At 36.2% G+C, this 24,587-nt stretch overlaps 1 pseudogene; it reads right to left on the bottom strand.

Moving 5' to 3' along the window:
• Window positions 1-5,537: 5,537 nt before the first annotated feature.
• Window positions 5,538-6,104, bottom strand: LOC100684942 (annotated as a pseudogene).
• Window positions 6,105-24,587: the final 18,483 nt, after the last annotated feature.

Genomic DNA, 24,587 nt, shown 5'->3' with positions numbered 1-24,587 from the left:
TTTTATGCATCCTTGCATTGCCAGGGCCTATGCCTGACACATAATTGGTGTTTATATCCTTCCTTAAAATGTAGATGTCTATGCCCCCTAGAGAATATGTTTTTTTTTTCATGATATATTTTCTTTTGTTAAACTTCTGCCCTGGAATTCAGTTCCTATTATTTCTTCTCCTATGCTTTGGCTTGACCTCAATAGAAATTCAACCTCTTGGCTTATATTTAATGAGAACCTTCTTTATGGCATTAGCAACCCAATATCACTTAAGATATCTGAATTGTTTAATAGCCAGTTGAAACACAAAAAACTTAGACAAAGTCCTATAGCCACTGGGACCCATCCAAATTTCCTAGTGATAAATAAATAAATATTGAATTAACTCCTTTACAAACTAGTAAAAGAATCTAGGTTTTGTTCTTCAGATAATGCAATGTTCATAAATTAAGCTGTATTCAAAAATATTTTTTCAAGTTATATGATTTTATATTACCTCTCCTAAAATACTTTGTTCACTACTATTTTTAAAATTGCAAATCTGTAAAAATCTTCCATAACGTTGAACAGAAATTGAAATAATGGTCTCTAAAAATATGTGCAAACAACAAAAGGCCAGTTTCACCATCCAAATGACCATGATGTTTTTTGTTGATGTTGCTATTATAAAATTTAAACTTAACTTTTTTACAGCTTTTTACAGTTCTTAAGCACATAGGTATGGAGCCTATAAACATTTTACTATAGTACTACAGAAATTTTAGTATCTTTTAAAAAAGATTTTATTTATTTATTCATGAAAGACACAGAGAGAGAGAGATAGAGACACAGGCAGAGGGAAAGCAGGCTCCATGTGGGGAGACCGATGGGAGACTCGATCCTGGGACTCCAGGATCACACCCTGAGCCAAAGGCAGATGCTCAACTGCTGAGCCACCGAGGCATCCGAAAATTTTAGTATCTTAACTTCACTTAATCAGAAAGTTGCAACACGCTTAGAGATTTTTCTATTTTAAAATTTGTCAGTAATACATGAACAATGCTTTCTTGCTATAAAATCTAATAGCATAACAACCTAATGATACATCTTAGAAAGCTTTCTATGTCAGTATCAAGTGAACTATCCCATTTATCTCAATCCTATGTAATATTCTGTGGTACAGATGAACCATAATTTATTTAATAATTCCCCTATTGATAGGCATATAAGTTGTATCCAATAATTTTTTATAAAATCAATACTATAATAAATATCCTCCACCATTGATGGTTGTACTCATGCGTAGGGTTTATTTTACATCAATAGATAAAAGTTAACATGGAATTTTTTGGTTTATATTTTGAATTTTATTTAACACTATGAAGTTGTCTCTCTAAGAGATCATACCATTTCTGTACTGCAACATATGAGAGGGTCTATTTCTTTATATATCCTACAAATGCAAATTGTTACACAACTTTTGTTTCATTTTGATGAAAAATATTCTTATATTAATTTTATTTTCTCATTTATTTGTAATGCTCTTTACATTTTCATATGCTTATTACCCATTTATAGTTTTGCTTTGGTTCACACACTTTTCTCCAATTTTATTTTATTTTATTTATTTATTTTTTTTTTAATTTTTATTTATTTACTATAGTCACAGAGAGAGAGAGAGAGGCAGAGACACAGGCAGAGGGAGAAGCAGGCTCCATGCACCGGGAGCCCGACGTGGGATTCGATCCCGGGTCTCCAGGATCGTGCCCTGGGCCAAAGGCAGGCGCTAAACCGCTGCGCCACCCAGGGATCCCTTTTCTCCAATTTTAAATTTGATTATCTCTTCTTTGTATATGCTTCCTACATATTCTGGACATTGACATTTTGTTGGTTATATTTGCTACAGTATTTTCTTTCTTTTTTTTAATAAGTTAATATATTCTTCATAGAACAGAAGTTTAGTATTTTTGTGATATCAATCTCATATTTTCTCTTTCTGGTTTCTGTTTTTAGTGTTTCTTATGAATTCCTTTCCCTCTCTGAAAGCTTAATGAAGACAACTTCTACATTTTTCTAATATTTATTAGAGTTTTGAGTTTTATGTCTGGCACTTTAAAACATCTGGAAGAGATTGTGTGTATAATAAAACACAGGATTTATTTATTTATTTATTTATTCATTTTTACAGACAATTATCCAAGTACTAGTTTACTGCTAGTCTATCCATTTTCAACTAACTTGAATGCTAAGTGTTTGGCAAAATAAATTCCACAGGATACAGAGTTCCCTTCTGGAATCTCTAATTCATATCTGATGTCTATATAGGTACAGTCCTGCCTTATTATACTTATTGGCTCCTGCGTAGCCTTATTTCCTATCTATATTGTGATTTTTGATTGTGAACTCATGTTCATTGGAACTTTATGTTCGGGATTTTATCGAGGCCCCAATTGAAGGTACATTCCTCCAGAGAGGATTCAGATTTTGCTTCTAAGCCATTTACCAAATTAGATCCATTACAAATTAATATTAAAATTCCTAGTTTCCTGTCTGTAACATAAATAAAAGTAATGGGCTACATGTTCTGATACCATTTCCCATAGTGCAGTATGTCAGCCTTAGGAAAAGAGAATGAAGATATTCAAGCAATGAGTCAAAAGCACTGTGAATTAATGGTATAAAATAGGTTTGGAAGTAGTGTATCAAATTCTTCCCTGATGTTTATGAAAAGTAATGGTCCTACCCAGTCACTGGAGAATGATTACATATCCCCTAATAAATCTGGAACTATCTAGAATGTTAAATGCTAAAATATTAGTCCAAATAAACTATTAAACAGAGTTTGGCAAGAAAGGATTTTTAAAAAAACAGATGGAACAACTAGTTCTTTGTCTTATGCAATACAAAGCCTGCAATATTCTTTAAGACCTTCTGAGACCCTCTGGCTGGGACTTTGTGTTCTCTTCTAATTGAGGCCTCATATATTATTTCATCAGTTTGATGTTGCAAATAAAGAATCCTAACTGTGACATGCAGAATTTATTCATAGAACATGATTTTAGCCCCATCCCCATATTTATAGATGTGGAAAAAGAGTCAAATATAGAAACATGTAGCTCTTCCCAAAGAGAAAGTTTCATGTGCTATTATTATTTGTGTTTCACGTTTATTATTAATAAGTTATTCTTAAAATTCATATATATATATATATATGACACTATATATTTTAAAGGGCATGTGAAGCCACATTAACAGGAATAAGAAGTTATGATTATATGTTAAATATTTATAATTAATTTTGATTTCAAGTAAATAAGGTATTTCTAATAAAAATAGACCTGCCCTATGACCCAGCAATTGCATTGTTGGCGATTTACCCCAAAGATACAGATGCAATGAAATGCCGGGACACCTGCACCCCGATGTTTATAGCAGCAATGGCCACGATAGCCAAACTGTGAAAGGAGCCTCGGTGTCCATCGAAAGATGAATGGATGAAGAAGATGTGGCTTATTATACAATGGAATATTACTCAGCTATTAGAAATGACAAATACCTACCATTTGCTTCAACGTGGATGGAACTGGAGGGTATTATGCTGAGTGAAGTAAGTCAGTCGGAGAAGGACAAACATTATATGTTCTCATTCATTTGGGGAATATAAATAATAGTGAAAGGGAATATAAGGGAAGGGAGAAGAAATGTGTGGGAAATATCAGAAAGGGAGACAGAACGTAAAGACTGTTAACTCTGGGAAACGAACTAGGGGTGGTGGAAGGGGAGGAGGGCGGGGGGTGGGAGTGAATGGGTGACGGGCACTGGGGGTTATTCTGTATGTTGGTAAATTGAACACCAATAAAAAATAAATTAAAAAAATAAACAAATAAAATAGCAAAAAAAAAAAAACTAATAAATGTCCATAAAATTTGAGCAGAGAAAATGCAGATTTTTAATGAAAGTATTTTGCTCAAAATCTGAAAATATAATTACATTATAAAATTCATATACTTTGAAAAATGGATTTAAAAAAATAATTGTTAATCAGTGAATATGCTTGGTCGCTCCCACCCCCCTTCCCATTTCTGGGGATATCTAGAATTTAGGATTGCCCTAGAATGTTAGTTTTCTATCATGGTGAAAAACAGTCAAATACTCCACTCCTTCAATTTTGTAAATATTTAAAAAAACATGTCAATGAACATTTTAATCACCTCTGAAAGCACAAAAGTCAAGTGTTCCCTTTTCATTTAAACCTGACATCCTTTTTAATCTAGAAGCTGAGTGTAATTAACCTGAATTGTTTTACTCCCAACTTAGAATCTAGAGCTTTCTCTTGCCCAACCTCATGGGGATAAAAAGACATTTATTGAATTGGTAAAGTTCAAACATATAAAAACATCCTTATTTCCTCCTAGATTCCTTACTTTCAATGCTCCTTCATGATTTTGCTAGATCTACCTGGAACTTTCACCCTTCCTGTCAGTAAACATTTGCTGAATTTATGGATATTGCTACTACTTCCTCTCTGTTTTTATTTCTGATACCAAAAAATAGTTCTTTAATAACTGGATTCTAGCTACTTCTCAAAAGCTTCATAGAACTACTTTATTGTTTTTTCCACTCTCTCTCACTTTTTTCCCCTCCATTCCTATTTCTGTCTCCCTTTGTCTCTTTCTCTTCTTCCCCGTATCTCCTCTCTCCCCCTCACTGTTGCTTCTTTTCTTCTTTCCTTCTTCCCTTTCGTTAAAAATAATTGCCTCAAAGTAATGCATTCTCTTAGTCATGTGCTAATACTTAGTGAGTTTTTTGTCTTTAAACCCAACTAGGATTGCCTCACCAACACCTGTCACCAAACTTGTCCAGTATGGACCTACTGCATTCATAAACCTCTAACGTTGCCTTTATTTTGGAACACTGATGGTCATATGAGCGGTGCCAACCTGGATAAACACATTGAATCATAAACTCAGTTTAAGATGTGGAGTTCTTGTGTTTCACCTTTGTGCTAACATTCTAATTTCAAACCTATTAGGTAATTCTCAAGTCCCTTTCCCTCGAGTAACCAATTCCTTGTTTGGCTTCCATGTATGGACTCCATGACTTCTGCCAGCCCCATGAGTCTGCCTGGACTCCTTGCTTCCTATCTGGATCTGTCCTTTGGAGGCCACAAATACACCAAATGTGCATTTGTATTTGCATTTCGCTTTGCACTGGCAACAGCAGTAAGGTATAAGCATTTTATTGATGTGTATCTTTCCTCTGCTTTAAGTAACTGCACAGACTAGCCATATAGTTTTTCCAATCATGGGAAAGATCACTCAGGGAGGATTCTGCTCCAAATCTTCCTGAATATATTTATCTTGAGCACATCAAAAACATAATTTTGTATGCTTTTAAGAAGGAAGGAAAAGAGAAAATAGTTTATTCAAGTCTTAGCTTAAATGTCACCTTTTTGTTGTGGCTGATCATAACCATTTTTTTTCAGACACAAATTTTAATATTTAGTTTAACATTGCTTTTAGTACGATGCTGACACCAGCTGTGTGGAAAGGGTTCTGGAGAGATGTTCATAGCAGCACACACCTGCGGCTCTTCTTTGGTTCTGGAGGCTCCAGGGTGGTCAACATTGCTTTGTCAAAGCCATTCTTTAGGCCTTATCATGTGAATGCAGAACACTCCACATACTTGACCACCTTCAGGTCACTGGTCAGCTTTTCAGCAGTCTCTGGAGTGATAGACTTCTGTTTGTTCTTGGCGAGTTCCTCAATAGTAGAGGGGTCATCTCGGAGATCAATTTGGGTCCCAACAAGCAAGAAAGGAGCTTTGGACAGTGGTGAGTTATCTCAGGCACCCACTTTTCCTTCACATTTTCAAATGAGAATGGAGAGACGCTGAAAAACAGACTAGAAACACATCTGTTTGTGGACAATTCAGTGGTTGTAATCTGTCATAATCCTCTTGCCCTGCAGTATCAAAAAGTCCAAGGGTGTATGGTTCTCCACCAATCATAGTCATGGCTGCATACTTGTCACAGTCAGTACATACTCAGATGGAAATTTGTTTGTTGAGTAGGATATCAGGAGACATGTTTTACCAATGGCACCATCGCCCACAACGAACTTGATTGTCTGCATTGCTGAAACAGTTTTGTATCCACTTTAAATATTTCAAATTCGATGATGACCTCAGCTTCTCCACCGGGGCGCTGGAAGCACTCTGATCATAACCATTTTAATAAAAAAATGAAAACCTCTATCATGTTCCATCCCCTCTATCATAGTCTAAAATGAAAACCTCTATCATGTTCCATCCCCTCTATCATAGTTCCATATCATATCATAGTCTATCAAATAAGTCATAGAACTTATTACCTCTATCATGTTCCATCCCCTCTATCATAGTTCCATATCATATCATAGTCTATCATAATAAGTCATAGAACTTATTACCTTCTGGTGTGTAATTTACTTCTACAGCATTTTTATTGTATATGCTTATGTTATAATACAGGCTGCACAAGAGCCGGGTCTTTCTTTTGTTTCTTTTCTCTTTTTTGTCTGTTTTATTCATTGCTGTCCCCAAGCACTTAGACTAGTGCCTGGCAGATTTAGGCCCTCAATAAATATTTACTGATTGAATGAATAAGTGGATAAGTGAAAATACCACATCAAAAATGTTCTCTAGGAATAGATACACATTCTGACTCTATAATCAGAATATTTAAAGATAGCAGTTCTTTCCAGTTGTAAGGAGATAAAATGAATGAATGAGTTTCAAGAGGGATATTTATATTTGTTGTTCTCTTTCTTTGATGCCATCATGTTTTAAAATTAAGTATGACCATACACAAGCTCAAAATGAGTTCCTGGGATTTTGATTATTAATCACTGGAAATTTTCCAGCATTCCAAGGTGCTGATTTATTGCCTCCATGTGAGAGACCTCATGAATAGACCTTTCATTACAATTTCCTCAGAATAGCAAACTCCCAGCTGCCCCTTCCAGTAGAGACCATGATTTAACTCTGGAATTTGTTTTGACTCACTGACTATAAAAGCACTGAAAGGAACATGTGGGAATCATTGAAAAACTGCAGGTAAAACCCACTTTAAGAAAAAGAGGGGGAAATGGCCCATCTGAGTAAACAGATGGAACATACCAAATACTTATATGACAAAAAGGATTCTTCATTTTGTACAGGGTGTTATCTTAGGATTATTTTAAGTTCTGCTTCCCTGACATTTTTACTAATGATGACATTTTTACTAATGAAAAGTCTCTTATGTGAATTAAAATAACATGTCTGTTTTATAGGAGATTGTCTGGGGCATGAAATAAGGTATGGATGGATAAGGAAACAAGTCTGGAGGCAGAAGCCTGTGTTAGGAGTCTTGAGTCCATCATGGTGTTTGTCCAGAGACTAGGTTTAAAGCTTTGTCTGAGTCTCATTAGACAGAACAAGCCAGTCAGAGCAGAACAAATGGTGCTGATGGCCTTCACTGGAGTTGCTCTGTGACTAAATGTCTGATTTATTTATGTTTCCAAACGGAAGCCCTTTTTTATTAAAGGAATAGTTGTTAATTTTAAGGTATCCTGTATTGCACTTCACTTAACTTAGTTGACTTTAGGTATTTAGAAAATGGTTTGCTTCCTGACCTGAGAGGATTCATTTTCCCAAGAAAATAAAGCCCTAGAAAAGATGTTATGGAAAAATGCATAGCCTCACAGGAGATATTTCTGTTCTAATGATAAAAACATTGTTTTTCAGTATACTGAAAAGGGAACATAGGTAAAATTTCTATTTTCTTTATTTTAGCATTAGGAAATACTACAGAGAGGAGACCGTCACTAGCTCTTGAAGGCAATCTTTTTAATATATGGATTGCTATTGATTTATTTTACAAACATGGATTATTTTTACATTTATCCACATACATTTTAATTAAGGTAAATTTGCAGAGAAAGGATAACATAAAATGAACAAGTAGCATCTGAGTCCCTTCCTATGAGAAGGGTAGGTAAATTCTTTGGAGAAATGGCATCTTTTAAGACTAGACTGTCCAAAACAATGACTATTTATACTTAAATTAATTAGGATTCAACAACATCAACATGTTGCTTGGTCACACTAGCCATTTTCTTTTCTTTTTTTTTTTTTTTTTAAGATTTTATTTATTCATGAGAGAGAGAGAGAGAGAGAGAGGCAAAGACACAGGCAGAGGTAGAAGCAGGCTCCATGCAAGGAGTCTGACATGGGACTTGATCCCGGGTCTCCAGAATCAGGCCCTGGGCTGAAGGCAGGCACTAAACCGGTGAGCCACCCAGGCTGCCCATACTAGCCATTTTCTAAGTGCCTAATAACCACCAGTGTGTTAGTGGTTAGTGGTTAGCACAATGGACAGCAGACTTATGGAGCACTTCTATCATACAGAAAGCTTTTCTCTGAAATGTCTCTAAAATGATTTTAAATGAACAAATAAGATACATAAACAACAATAACTCACACGCAAATACATATATTGCACATACATCAATATTCCAGAAACACTGATGACTGAAAGTATCCCACCACTTAAAGAGTAGTAGAAGATTAAAAAAAGAAAAATCAGAATCCTCAGTTTGATTTGTAAAATCTGTCAGAGAAGATGAATGGCCATTATAACAATAAAGAATGAATCTGCTTTAATGGAGCAGAATAAAAAGAGAAATACAGCAGGTAATTTCTAAGGTTTATTACAAAAGCCTTGAAAGAGCGACGTTGGATGTATATTTTATCTGTTAGCATTTTACATGTTGATGACTTAGAAGATTAATATTAAAATTATGGTTTAGGGACTACAAGTGAAAAGCAGGTAATTGTCATATTTAAACATTTAAACTTGATGAACATTACCCAGTCACCTGTGCTACTTGAAGCATCCTTTGATCCAGAATTTTTCTGCAGAAAAAATAAATGTTTTACTCTACATACAGGTAGATCAAACTGAAGTAGATCAAACCATGTAAATCAGTATCTAAGACTCCCAATGTTCACTCTCCAACTTACTGGTTTTAAAATATCTAAAGGAAATTTCACATATAAGATTTTATATCACTGTGGTACAGTTAATCAAGTCACTTATATGAGTTTGTTTTTTTCTCTTGTATCTATTGCATCACCCAGACTTGTCAAATTATGGATTTGTCATGCTTGACATTTAATTTCAAATGAGCCAAGTCTTCCTAGAATCATTGGAACAGCTAACAATTAGACTACATCCCAAAGAAAATGTGAAAGGAATGCACCAACATGCAGATGAAGGACTATGATTTATTCAGCACAAATACATCAGTAAAGAAAGCAGAGCAAACCTAATAAAGGGTGGTGAAAGCAATTAAACACACCCTGAGAGTAGATGGATCATCAAGCATAGAGAGAAGTCTGGGGGGACCCCAGTGCTTTTCTGTGCAGCACTTGAGAATAAGGCGCAGGCACTAATCCAACAGCCATTGCTATTCTCGAGTCCTGAGATGTATCCTCTGATCGATCTGCATTGATTTTACTAAATTCTAAGAATACAGGTCATTAGGTAGCTACATTGTAATGATCTATTGAAGTTTCTCTCTAAGATTCTACTGTTTATGAAAGAGCTATAAATTAATACTGCCTTCAAGTATGAAACTCTCAAGGCTACTTAAGATGTTTAGTCTGTGAGCCACCACAGTTACTCACATAATCCTACACCCTGACATCTTTGTTACCACATTTTATTCAGACACACAGGTTTATCTTCTTGGAATAAATTCTCTTTGCAGCAGAGTAGTAACATCAATGTACTCTTTAGTTGTGTAGGTTTTGTGAAGCTCATACAAAGCCTGTCAAAACTAACTATAACTATTAAAAGGGCTCATCCTTTTCCTACCTACGATAGAAATTTGGGGCACCATAGAAGAGTTGAAAGGATCCCATAATGAAGGAAGTTCCTTTCTTTTACAAGCAGTGACATAGAAATTACAGTTCTTGTGCATTGTACAGATAAAAGTTAGCTTCCATGTTCACCCCCCAGCGCAGTTTACCCACTCTGTGTTTTCCAGTTTAATTCTTGATATCTTCAGTATATCTGGAAATTTAAAACTGAGGTCACTCTTAAATTTAAGTCATATCCTGATATTCAAATAAAGAGGCTTTTGAAAATGTTTGTGTGGGAACCTAAAAAAGCACAAGAGAGAAGTGAGGAAGGACAAGCGAAAGTGTTTATCTCATGTAACATTGGTCAGTTTGCCAACCTCATCTTTGCCTCCCTATGCAAAGATCTCTGCAGGCCAGCATCATCTGAACATAAATCATTCCTAAAGCTTTCCCTTTTGGCCTCGCTAATCTTATTCTATTGCATTCAGCCAAGTGCTCATAAAGTTGAATCATAAGCCCGAAATATGTGGGGGTAAATTCCTCAAGGCTGATAAGTAATCATATGAGGATATCAATTGGTTATACACAAATGAACTGAAAATGAAAACTAGAAATTGAGATCCCAAATTACCTGTCTTTAGAAATCCATGTCCATCCAGTTCATTAGCAAACTCCCCTTTATTCTTTCCACACCTACCTCTCACTCCAAATTATAATACTTAGTCAACTGGAATCAGAATGGGCTGGATTATATATAAATAATTCAGAAGTGTGTAAAGTTTCTCAAACTATAATGAGCACATGAATTATCTGAGGATCTTGTTAAAATGCAGATTCTGGTTTGATAGGACTGGTTGGGCCTAAAGTTCTGCATTTCTAATATGCCTCCAGGTGATGTTGATACTCTGAGTCACAGATGACACTTTGGTGGTTTTTTAAAAAATATTTTGTTCATTTATTTATTTGAGAGAGAAAGAGAGAGAATGAGCTGGGGGGAAAGGCAGAGACAGAAGGAGAAGCAGGCTCCCCAAGCTGGGCTTAACCCCATCCTGGGATCATGACCTGAGCCAAAGGTAGTCATTCAACCAACTGAGCCACCCAGGTACTCCCACACATGGCACATTGAGTAGCAAAGTTTTAAAGTAGAGCATTATTGGCTTTCCCAAATTATGAACTGCCGGCTATATTCCACACTGTTCATCTTGACTGGCAACTTGACAGTTTGGTATATACTCAAATGACATCCTAAAAATTGTACTAATTATGGCCTTTAACAAATATCACAAATACTATAATATGCATTATTGGGCTAAAATGAAAAAAACAAAATGTGACTAATCAGAAATGATAAATGATATCTGTATTTTCCAATAAATTATTTATATTTTGCACTTCTGTCATAGTTGAAAATTATATTAATAGTGCAATTTCTAACATATGAGCTATTAACTTTTTGATGACATTTGTAAAACATTAATCAAATTTATGAGGTTTTCTCCTAAATTATGACACTCTCATGTCACTTTTTATTCCAAATTCATTAAGCACATTTAGTTTAATTGTCTGAAAAAAGAGATGCTGAAGGCATTTTTAATTTTTAAAAAAATTTTTCCATTGACAGTTACTTATATTTTATCCTTTTATTTTCCCACAAGGAAACAAATATATTTCCTTTTTTTTCACAAAAGGAAAAGTCAGATGATGGTCAAATGCATTGTTCAAAGAGCCTAATACTGAAAGTGCTTATTGTACTAGTTTAGAATCAATTAAAATATATTTTGTTTAGTTTTAAAACTTAAAGTAAATATAATAGAGATAGAAGTATTTAAATATACCTCTATTTTTCCTAAATTGTGCTTCTTGAGCCATATTTTCTCATTTTTTTCTTCTTAATGTTTAAAACAAAACTTAAATATTTTCTTATTAACCACTAATGTACAATATATGATCCTAGGAAATCACATCAAAATATTGTGCCAACCTTCAGAGATGTGGCTGTGACCAGTTTCAGGTGACATCTTGTCAAAAGATGTTTCCTCGCCTTTCTTGTCTGAATCATGCACAGAATCATCGAACTGGCTCCCAGGGTGACTCTTAAATGTTGGTGAACATAAACTTCTCCCAATTTCTACTTCCTGTTAAAAGACATTAAAGGGATGCATGTTACAAGCTATCAGTGGGAAACAGATGTGGTTTTCAGGGGGTTTAGAAGGCAGGAATGAAAGAGAAGGGGGGATTCCTATGAGTGATGTTTTCCAATATGCTTCGGGTAAAATTTTGATAACTTAGCCAAGAATTGCAAACACATATCTGACACTTAGTTTACTTTTCTGCCACTAGTTCCACTTCTGGATTAGCTTTTCTTTCATGTGGGTTTTTTTGCTCTCATAAAAGAAAGAAAGTGGAAATAAGGGTCACAATACAATGTAATATATGTTAATAGATGCAACTTCCTAAGACATGAGAAATGTCCATGAGGGACTTCAAAAAAGTAGCAATATATTGACATTATATGCTTAAGACAGAAGGAAATGAGGTTTTTTTTTTTTTTAATGCCATGCTCATCTTGTAATGATAATCTTAGTAAATACAGAGCTCCCAAATTACACACCCATTCGCACTATATAGTAAGTATAGTTTGGCAATTCATAAAGATTGTGAAATTACTCCTTTGAAATAATGATTTAAATAATGATAAAAGTTTCCCAAAGGAAAAAAAAGGATAAAGGGAATTTCAAATAAAGGGAGTCTAGTGCTCCTTATTTTATAGATTAAGTAATAGAATCTAATATAACAAATCATGTCAATCAGACTAATCATTTTAAATAAAAATTATAAAATGCTAGTAAATGAGTTAAGATAGCTTAAAAAGCAAAAGTATATATTTTTTTAAAAATCAAGTAGTATATTGAAAATTAATAGCTACTCATAAATTTTAGATTTTTGTATATTAAGTTATATTTTCTAAGCAACAGTAATTCAAACAATGATGTAATTAATTGCTCTTCACTTTCATTACATTATAATCATGTAATGAATTGCTCTTCATGTCATTGCTCTGGAATGAACGAGTTCAGTTTGAGAGACAGCTAAAAACTCAAACATTTCTTAGAATAGATACACTTTCTATGTCAATGATAGGATGAAAGGCAAAGCTTTTGGAAAAATAACCTTTTAGCATGCTTATGTTTTCTAATTTTCACATCCATTTAAATATATATTTTCATATATATATATATAAATACACAATTAGAAAATAGTGGTATGCATTTAATCATCTCATCTTCAAATACCCTACAAATACATTATGTATACTATCTTCATTACTGTGAACCTGAACTGGAACTAAAAACATTTACAGGAGAAAAACAGAGGAAAAGGAGTTCCCATTTTTTCAGGGCACTGACCTTAACATTTGTGCTTGGAACTATTATAAAGAACCCAAATGTTCATAACAATAGTGATGTTGATGTTGTTGAGACACAGTTTAAGACATGCCTGGCATGTGGGTATGAGTTTCTTAGCTGGTGAACATGCAGAGTCCTCACCTCAGTTCATTCTGGTATCCTCTCCCACTGTCAAGTAAAGTGATTTCTATGAAATGGATGCAGTATTCATTTGCTCTTGTTTCAGCAATTTAACCCAACTCCTAGCATCAGCAAAAATAAAATGAGATAAATAAAGAGAAAATGAAGATGCCTGAAAAGTCGTGATTCCTGCTCAGAAATTTTTCGTTTTGACAAAGGGCGGAATGCTAAATATGGTCCATGGACTCGACTGATGACATGGAAAGATCACCTCTCTGTTTCATATAGAAACATGGTAATGTGATTTAGTAAAATCGTTCAAGCAAATATCTCAGCCAGTGATGACACTAACTTATGCTATATTGGTGTTCTCAACTTCAAACTCACAAATACCAAGAGTACATCATATACTGAGGTGGTAAAAGACTTCACAGTCAACATATGAATGCAGTAGATCTGCTTCCAAGCCTTGACCTCCTTCAGATCCAAGTCATTCTGTGGCAAGTTCCTTAGAATAAATACTTTAAGTCAGTGGGAGGGAGGGGTTTTTTTATAGGGACATAAAAGATCTTAGATAAGGTTGAACTGAGCTGTCTCTAATCACAGCAGCGATCTGCTTTAATCTCTTTTAATCTGTTTTATGCACTGTTTCCATAAAAGATTTACTTTAAGTAAGAATCTACAGGCTTAAACAAATGCACAAAATACCAGTGTGGAGGGAAAATATGCAGCACTTGAAGATGAGAAACTTGGATTCAAGCCCTCCTTTCACTATTTATGAAGATGTGTGGCCTTATTTTGGTTCCTTGATGTATCTAAGACTAAGTTTTCTCTGATGCTATATAAAGAGATTTAGTCACTAAATATCTAACATTTAACAACCGACCATTTGTGGTACAATTTTATTTGAAATAAAATTTAAAAAAATAAAAAGTTGTATTCATCTTTTGTAGTTTCCATTCTAGTAAGTGAGGCAGTAATACAGAACATAAATCAATGTAAATATGCAACTATGTACAGATCAGAAAAGAGACATATAAATGCTGAGTGTCTAAAATGGGGGTACTAATCTACTGAGAAAGGTCATGCGAAACTCCCCTGGGGAAAAGATCTGCAGGCGATATTTGAAGGAGAAATGGGGCTTAACTAAGTGAAGAGCTTTTCAGGTGGAGTGAACACGTGCAAATGTCCTGGGCTGTGAGGAAGCTCAGTGGATAGAACTGAGATTGAAGCAAGGAGCCTGAGAGAGAATAAGATGCTGGATGGTTTGCAAGGGTAGGTAGAGGCTAGAATATGATCAGGAGGGCCATATTAACTATTGTGGTCCTAATCAAATGGGAAATTATTGAAGAATTTTAAGCAAGTGTGTGTTTGTGTGTGCACAATCACACGCACACAGGACATAATCAAGTCTGCAGTGTGAAAAGCTCAGTGTACCTCCAGAATAGGTTTTTTTCAACATTGGCATCGTTGATATGTTGAACTAAATAACTCTTTTTTATGGGGGACTATTCTATGCATTGTAGAATATTTAATAGTATTTCTTGTTTCTACTCACTAGATGCCAGTAGCACTAACCCCTGCAGTCATGACTATCAAAAGTGTGTTCAGATATTGTCAAATCTTATGCAGGAAGCAAAATCACCCCTGTTTGAGGGCCACAGTTCTAGGGTAGGATAGACCGGAGGAAAGTCAAAATATACATGGGAAGATTAGTGCTCCAGGCAAGCAATGTCCATCTTGGACAGAGTGGTGATGGAGATAGAGAGAAGTGAATTATGTTGAAAGTTATGATGCAAAACTGACAAGATTAGCTAACAGACTGAGTCTGAGGAGAGAGAATTTCATTTTTCTTTCTGGCAAATACAACGAAAGGGATTGTAGTAAACAATGTCAAAGCACCAGAGGAAGGCTGGTTTGGGACACAAGGCAGATCAAGAGTTGGGCATCAAGATGTCCAAACAGCATCTGGATGTGTAGCCCTGAAGCTTAGAGGAGAGGTCCTAACAGAACAAGCAATTTGACTCTCTGTCTCTTCGTGGTAATGAAAACAAAGGATGTGATGAATTTGCTTTGAGAGTGATAAAAAACAAGTCCAGAACCAATCCCTGAAAAATACTGACTTTAATTTTATGGTAGAAAAGCAAAAGGAGACAAGAAGAAAGAAGAAAATCAGAAGGAAAGGATATCCTTTCCTGAGAGGGGCAAGGAGAGAAACCCAAAGCATAGATGGACATATAACCCAAAGATAGAGAACATAAGGCATTTCCATTGTCACTGAGGGGAAGGAAAGTGCCATTAATGTGGATATAGATAATCTGTATGTTTGGTAGCCTCAAGATAAGTACACCCAATCTGACATTATCTGTTTTCTCTGATAGGATGTGAGATCTAATGAAAGTGGGAAGAATATTTGAAAGGAGTAAAGGAGTGCCTGGGTGGCTCAGTAGGTTAAATGTGTCTACCTTCAGTTCAGGTCATGATTCTGGGGTCCTGATATTGAGCCCTGAGTTGGGCTCCCTGCTCAGGGTGGAATCTGCTTCTCCCTCTGCCACCCTTCCTGCTCTTGCTCTCTCTTGCTCTCTCTCAAATAAATAAATAAATAAAATCTTTTCTTAAAAAAAGAGAAGAATAAGAAAGTTTAATTTCATTGCTGTGGAGAATGGGGAAGTGAGATGAGCAGACAAAGATGACCACGGCTAATGCAGCACTGGGAACCCATTTAGGGTTGGTGATATTAAATTTACAGGGCTACACATAGATCCTGTTGAGTGACTTTGAAAAATCTCCACAGTTCTACTTCAGGTGATGAAAAAGTAGAAAACTGACTTCAGCCAGGTAGAGGTTTTATGAGGAAAAAAGAAAAAGAAAATATGTGTTGTAGGGCAGGCTAAGGTCATGTGGAAGGGCAGGCACAAGAGAATGTAGGTTACTGTTAAGACAATTAAGAGAGTGACGGGAATGATACACCATGGAATGTATGATGGATTAAAAGGGAAGTGAGTAAAGAAAGGGTGGATTGGAATACAGAAAAAAAGATCAACAGACTGGAATCTTAGTGAATTTAAAGACTGTTTGTACTGTGAATACTTGGCAGAGCAAATTGGAAAGAGAGGAGACCACGATGTCTGCTTTAGTGATTTGAAAAGTAGAACAGCTACATCGACAAGGATCTGGTGTGACCACTAAAATGAAAGCAGAAGGGGTAGAGGAGAAAGTCACCAAATAGGAGAAAAGCTAAAAACTCAGAGGCTATGCTGGTGTCTCAGGATAATGGAAGGTCCTGGAAGGCAGAGAAAGACCGTTAAGTGTCAACACTTTTGGTAAACAAGAGAAACTTAGCCAAAATGTAATAAATAATGTGAGGAAGGGAGCATGGGAGTACACATGACTGGCATGAGCCTCATATGAGTCAGGTTTTTAACAGGAGAGTGGGAGAGAAATGCCTAGAAAGAACAGAGGTTTCAAATTACAAGATGATTCAGGGATGGTGGTGTTTTCAGGGATAGCCATGTTTTTTTTAGGGCATGAAGGTAAAGGAAACATTTAGGAGAATTTGAGGGTACTGAGGAGATTGTTGATTATAAAGAAGTAATACCAGAAGCACTGGTGGAAGCTCTGGCATAAATAATATCTAAATAAATAAAATCTCTCTTTAACGCCTATAACCTTTTCTAGCTTTAAGACACCTTGAAACCAGGAAAATATGGAAAACTTAAGCTTAAAAGAGAAGAGATAATTTTCCTTTGTTATTTATGTACATTTATATCTTTAATATAATGTGTAGTCATACTCTTAGAAGATAAATTATATATTTTTCTATAATATGAGAATGGAAAAACCTTTAATCGTGAACTAACATTTACTTCACAGGAGATCATGGAGCTGTGAAGGATCATCTAAAATGCTCAGAACATTTTACCAGGCATCTCAAAATAAAATGGTTTGCCTTATTACCTTCTATTTTTTTCATCTTGGTATGGATCCATAGGTTGAAGAGGTCACTGAGGAGGGAGGGGATGAAAGATGAGCATAGACTAATAAAATGAAACTGTTTGGACTTGTCTGTACTTAAAATGCTGAGCTAGCTCATGTATATTCCCAGATTCGGTGGGTTCTTGCCTTTAGAGATATAAAAATGTTGAAATAGGCAAATGTAGGTAGTTTTATGACTACATAAAGAGAAAGGGAAAATACCAAAATACAAGATACAAGAAAAGAGATCTCTTCATAATGAATTCTGTTGCATTTAGGGAAAAGGAGGACCTCAGTCATGGCTTGAACAATGCATGAATGAACAAGAAGATTGTTTCATATTCCCTTCTTCCCAGCCCCTTTCCTAGAAGACTTTACTTCTTCCCTCTTTGTACTAAAAGTATCCCTTTCTTCATAATCCAGTGCAGTGTAGCCTCTTCTGTGAAGCTCTTTCAATCATTTCATTCTATACTCATCTTTTGTTTATTCAAAAATTTTTTTTAACATTTAATATGTCTCGAGCACTGTCCTAGGCACTGTGAATACAAAGATAAGGTGCAGGTTGGGTCCTCAAGAAGCTCATAGTCTAGTGGAAGAGAAAGATACACCAATTGAGCCTTATAGTACAAAAATGAATGTGTATAAAAAGGAAACATAGGCATCCTGAACATACAGAAGGAGGATTTCTGGGTCAGAGAAAGCTTCCTGAGAAGGTTATACCAGAGCTGAATCATGGACTAGAGTTGAACTCCATTCTCTAGTAACAGGAAACTTTGAACGTGAGTTAAATAGGGGTGACAAGATTAGATTTGTACTTTAGATAAGTATATTTGTCAGCTACATGAAAAATATATACTAATAGGATAAGATGGCAACATTATACAGAATAAGTATAGTAAGGAATTTATTAAAATTTCCAACTAAGAGACAGAATAAGCCCACAACTGAATACTAAGAAGGGGAGGAGAGAGAGAGAGCACATTAAAAACCATGTGAGGATAAATAATTCTGTAGGATAAAATAAATAATTTGTAGGATAGAGTACTGTGTAAGAGTAGAAGAAGTCTAGCATAACTAACTCTTTGATGGTTCTATGAAATTAATAAAACAAGATGAATCTGTTCCTCAAAACAATTAGTGCCCCAGAGACATGAAGGCCAATTTCAGGCTCCCTTCTGGACCCATCACAGGTGATCTAGGAGGGATCCTGGGACATCAAGCATATGCCACACTCTCAGTTTTGAGGCAGTACTACTCTGGATGGAAGCCACAGAGGGAGTCTCACAAACATATCCTCTGTTCCTCCCAACACATATATCACACATGAAAGTGGAACTTTCTCATGGAAACATTGATAAGGAACAACAGAGTTATCTTGGTTTAAAAATGATGCCTGGGTTTCATTGTTGAGGGTCTGGCAGTGAATGAAGCTTTTGACATGTTGCATATGAGTTTTCTATGAGACATCGAGATGAAGATACCCAGGAGGCAGTTAGATTTCTCAAAAGAGAAGTCTGTGCTAGAGTGAAAGATTTAGGACTCATTAGCAATAAGGTGATAGTTACAATAGTAAAAGTCTATTAAATTACCCAATTAGAGCATGTAAAATAAGTGCAGAGAGCTGAAAAAGGAGCTCAGTGGCATTCGGGGGACAGGCAAAGGAAAAGTATCTGGGGAGGCAAGAAAGGAAGAATAATCAGAAGTAAGGCCACTTTCCCACACAGTGCCTCTGCGTGAATTAGTAGAAAGATGCCTCTTCCTCGAGACACTTTACTCCATCTGTCAGAAAGTTGTCACAATACACTGATCTTGTTAGATCAGAACATGTTACTGCCACCTGCTGACAGACTGTTCTAGTAGATATGCCACTGTGCCTTATTTTTGAGGTGTACCTGTTTCTTGGATGTGTGACCTTGAGTAGCTTACAGTCTGCTCATCTATATATGTACACTCTTCAAGGAAGAGTAAAAGCCATGAACACCAAGCAAGTAGGGCATTTTAATTAAATGCAGCAGGAAGTTTAGAGAAAAATAATCAATGGACAATATCCTCTGGTTTGGGCAGTTATGAGGTGACCTAGGTAAAAACCATAGAAGGAAGACTTGTAGTAGTTGGTTTAGAAAGACTGATAATGAACAGAGGCAATGGTATAAATTCCTATCCTAATCCTTTTGAATTTTAATAATAACAGCAAAACAATAATAGCTAATGTATTGAATACCCATTTCATATTAGACACTGTTTTAAAAAGCACTTGGCATGTGTTACACTCATGTGATGGTCATTTCAACTCTATGAGAAGGTCCTATTATCCCCATTCTAAAGCTGATGAATGAAACTCAGGCTTATAGAAGGGGATGGACAAGGGCACAGAGGTGAGGGTGATACAGAGATGTGTAGGCAGTGGGGAGAAGATCAGTGCTTTGATCCTCAATGGTCTTTCTCGTCTCTTAAGAAATCTCTTAATGAGTTAGGTGAGAAAAGGCACTAAAATTCCATCAGAAAAATGAACACAACTACTGTTTACCCTAGTTCACAGAACTGTTATAGGAATTGCTGTAAATCAACAACAGTAGTCCTCATGCACATGTTCATGTGCAATGTAACTCTCTTCTCCCCTGTCAAAAGTTAGCCTATTTCTTTACGTCTTTGAGTCAGGGTAGTCCTTGTGGAAACTTTCCCCAATAAAAGCAGCAGGTGTGCTGACAACTGACTACCATGGAGTAAAAGCCCTAGAGAATGAGATGAGATGAGATGAGATGAGATGAGATGAGAAGAGAGAGAGCAAGCAGCACATGCTGATATGTAAATGAAGAATCTTTGCAACTTCGAGCCAAGTCTCTTGGACTGCTCCTTTTCAGAAACAATCACTGTGCTTTGAAAAGCTCAAGCTACTTGGAGAGATCATTTGTGGGTGCTCCATTCAATAGCCCCAGTTGATTCCCAGGTGAAAGGAGCATTAAGTACCTGCAGTGTGTGTGAGCCACCTTGGCTGTTTAGTCCTGTAGAGCCTTCTGATAACTATGACCCCAGCCCATGTTAGATAGAAACTGCATGAAAGGTTCCCGGTAAGAACTGCCCAATTGAGTCAAGTCAACCCACACAAACAGGAGAAATACAAATAAATTGTATTAGGTCACCAAATTTTGAGAGTGGTTTGTTATACAGTAATAAATAGTAAGAAAATACTATCCTTACATGCTATATATCCTATTGTTCAGCTTCTGTGGCCCTCATTTTTCTACTCAGACATAAGAAAATGGAGAAAAAATACTCTTTGAAGAAATCATAAAGGCTGACCTTTATTTTTTTTTAAGATTTATTTCTTTATTTAAGACAGAGAGAGAGAGAGAGAGCGCGAAAGAGAGCATAGGGGGAGGAGGAGAGGGAGCAGACTCTCTGCTGTGTGCAGAGCCAACCTCAGGGGCTCAATCCCAGGACTCTGAGATCATGACCTGAGCTGAAATCAAAAGTTCGCCACTTAACCGACTGAGCCACCCCAGGTGCCCCAAGGCAGGCATTTCTTGAATGTTATTGTGGCAAGTGCTCTGCTCTACATACATCCTTTTTATTTAATATATCTAAAAATACCATGAGGCAGTTACCTCTATTTTGCAGTGAAGAACCTAAGGTTAGAGAGCTTAAGTAACTTGCCCAAGGCCACACAGTAGAAAATGATAACCCTAGTTCTCAGATGCTGGCCTGACTCGTAAGTCGATATTTTTCATTACCATATCAGCCAGTCTTGCTAGTATAATTTATTTATTTATCTAGTGTAATTTGTCCTGGAAACTGAAGTGATGACAGGCCAAATATCAGTTCCTTAACAGCTATAAGCGTGTCCTCCTCCTCATACCTCTCAGCATTATGCCTTATACACAATGGGCATTTAAGAAATGTTGAGCTGAATCTTCAAAATCTCATATTTTACATTTGAATGGCATCCAGGAACAGAAGCAAAGGAAATAGGCAAATACAATAATTGGACAGGGAGATCATGATTGTCACAACATGATCACTCTCTAAGCACATGCCCCCCAAGAACAGTCAAAAGAAACCATGTGGCTTGCTCCCTCATTTTAACCACACTTGATAAAGAATTTTGATGTTGGAGTTATCAGCTGGGTTTACTGGCCTGCCTGATTTCCCATTAACTTCTCAATAACTTGGCATTTAGAACCTTTTATCCTGGCTCCCACTGGTGTGAGGGACCATACTCTGGCTGTTCTCAAAGAGCGCCTGGTGTTTCCTGAATCATCTTTGCACTTTCGCCTCCTCCTGTGCTCCTATGTGCCTGTCTAAAGAGCACTCTCCATTGACCCCACTTGCCATATTTTTCTACAGAAATGACCACCGTCTTTTCATATGAAGTTCAAGTGCCACTTGCTTTAGGAAGCCTTCCCCTAATGCCGCAGCTAAAAGTAAACAATCCCTCCCATGTCAAAACTCCTCAAGCATTTGCAGTCTCCTCAGTGCCTTTTACCCATTCTGGTTTGTATGCTAGTCATTTTTGACACACCTTGTTTTTCCCATTACACTGTCAGCTCATTAAGGACATGCTTTATTCATCTTTATAACCCACATGGAATTTAACACATTGCTTTCCTTGAACACGGCAGATACTTACTAAACGTTCGTTGAATGGACTCAGATAACTTGGATTTTATATTCACATAAAGCGCTCAGAAGAAAATACAATCTAAAAATGTCCAAAGATGGAGAAGATATGTTTCATAGAGTGAAAGGGGCAGACATAAAGAAAATAGGCTAACTCCCTTGGGTAGAGAGGGAAAACAAAATTTATGCATGACAAACCAAATCTTTACTGCCAATACTTTTAAATATCCCTTCAGATAGAACTAAGCACCTGAAATGCAAAATAACTTTACCATAATTTTTAAAGCTTTAAACAAACAAAAATTCATGATATATAATAGAAGCTAAAATTGTTGTCTATAAATGAGAAAATATGCATTTTTCTAAAGCATTATAAAACAATTTCTCTTCTTTAAAAAAATGGTTCATCAGTTCTCATGATATTTCTATTACTCCTACTGATTCGGCTGCACCCTTACTGGATGAACTTAACAAAACAATAATCAAAGTAGTTGCACATGCATATGAATGCATATTTATCCCACCATGTCTATTCTGCATTGGTTTTAAGGCTCATATGTGATATAAGGTATTCAGGCCCTAGATTCTGAGACAAAGCCACAGGCAAAGGTACCCTAGCTATTTTATAACCTTCTGATCAAAGTGAGATACGGTCTTACAGTGCTGAATTTTTCAAATATATTCCCACTGTGACTGGGCCTGCATTCTAGTCAACTTTATTAAATTTTGACAGATTTTTAGGTCCTCGGGTGAAATGTACAAGATCTATCTGGCCCTTGACAAGACGGCACAATTTAAGGCACAAAGCCCCATAGAATTTCCTGGCATAACGACCTAAAGCAAAAAACTATAAATGCGTAAATAGCATTGACCGTCAAGGTCATTCTATGTTCTATTTTGTGTTACACTTAATTTCTTGTCATTTAATTCTAGATTCACCACTTAAGGCCATTCTTAAACTTGATTTTGTTTCCAGAATAATGTAAAGACATCCTGAGTTTTATCATTCTGGCATATTATCCCTAAACCTGAGATGTGCACTAAAATTCCATTCCCAACACCCCCGCCCCTTCATTCTGCAGAACTCCTAAAATGGATGCCACAGGCCTCAGGAACAAGGCTATGTCTCCTCTTCTTTTACCTTTCCCTCTTAGGGAAGGGGATTAGGGATGGAGAAGGCATGCATTATGAAATGTTCTAAAAATAAAAGACAGTTTCTTGAATTTCTGTAGATTATCTAGTGTGATGCACCAATCAATCCTTACCATATTGTCAAAGAATTTGATAGATATATTATCTTAAAAAGAGTCTTTAGCTCACAAATGCAGCTAGTGGGCAGCTGCAGACTCAGGAGAACTCAGCCACAGGGACCTCTGATCTCCACTGAGGCAGAATCAGGTGTTTTCAGATGATGCTCTCTGTTTTGCCTGTGCCAGAGGGGCCAGTGAGCCTGGACGTCCAGGCCAACACTGTCACACAAACATCACTTCTGGGGCTGGAACAATGTCACTAGTAACTGTGGGTAATCCCTCAACCTTTCGGATTCCTGTTATGGTATTTCTCTGCAGAATGAGCCTGTTCGTCCTCGCTTCTAGAATGTGCAGATGGGTTAAAACAATAAAGCACATGTCACCTGTGAAACCTTGTATTGTGCCTTATATGGTTAGATGTCATTTTCTCTATTTTCCATGTGGAGGATATTAAATGCAGAGGTGTTATAATTATAGTCCTGGCTCATATCCCAATTTTGGTTAGGTCTAAAATGATAACTTATATGTCCTAACTTTTTAAAGAAAATATTCTGCATATGTGCATGCATCATTATTTAATATTCTCAGAAGAAGAACTCTTCAGGGGATGGAAAAGCTGATTCAAGTCATGTGTGTATGTTCCCTAATTTCTTTAGATTAATTGATCTCAGTTAGAAGCTGGGCATGTACTGATCATTTTTCTATTTGCTCCTGACCTAACAGAAAGAATGCTGCAGAACTGAAAGAGGTATGTTTCCAAGTTCAATAAAGTTTCCCATGTACAAAAATAAAACAAGTTGCTATTTGAACTTTGAGTGGCCAAGCATATCATTATGTTCTTTTGTTTTTCACTTTTTCAGAGACCATGTTCATCTGACTTGCCAGAGAAAGCCTGTGCCATTTTATGCTCTGGGAGAACTGAACACAAATTCCCCATGAGATGCAGATTTTTACTGCTATGTGCCCTTATTTTCATGCTGGCATCGCATTTAGGCAGTTAATTTTCCATATAAAGCAGAAATAATGCCTTCTTTCCCTTCTCAGTCAAGAATAAAATTCTGCAACTTGCCCTACTCACTCCCATTTTCTTAAATAGGGCCCTAAAGTATTTTATTATTATCTTTATTAGTTGGAGACTATATCCAGGCTTGAAATAATTCTAATGAAAAGAAAACTTCTATTAAAATATTCTAACTAGTTTCAATTGACCATATTACTGGCAATGGAAAAAATCCCTAATGGCTAAACCTTTTAAAGCTAATCTGCTTTAACACATTTTAAAACTGATGTGCCATTTGAGATATAGGTGTTAGCATGCAAAGTGTTTTCTTTTCCTATCTTACATTCGTTATTTCATTTT

The sequence above is a fragment of the Canis lupus genome, chromosome 36, assembly GCF_011100685.1.
Source record: "Canis lupus familiaris isolate Mischka breed German Shepherd chromosome 36, alternate assembly UU_Cfam_GSD_1.0, whole genome shotgun sequence".
NCBI classification, from domain to species: domain Eukaryota; kingdom Metazoa; phylum Chordata; class Mammalia; order Carnivora; family Canidae; genus Canis; species Canis lupus.
Note: the sequence above shows the minus strand (reverse complement) of the source record. Positions and strands in the feature narration are given on the sequence as shown.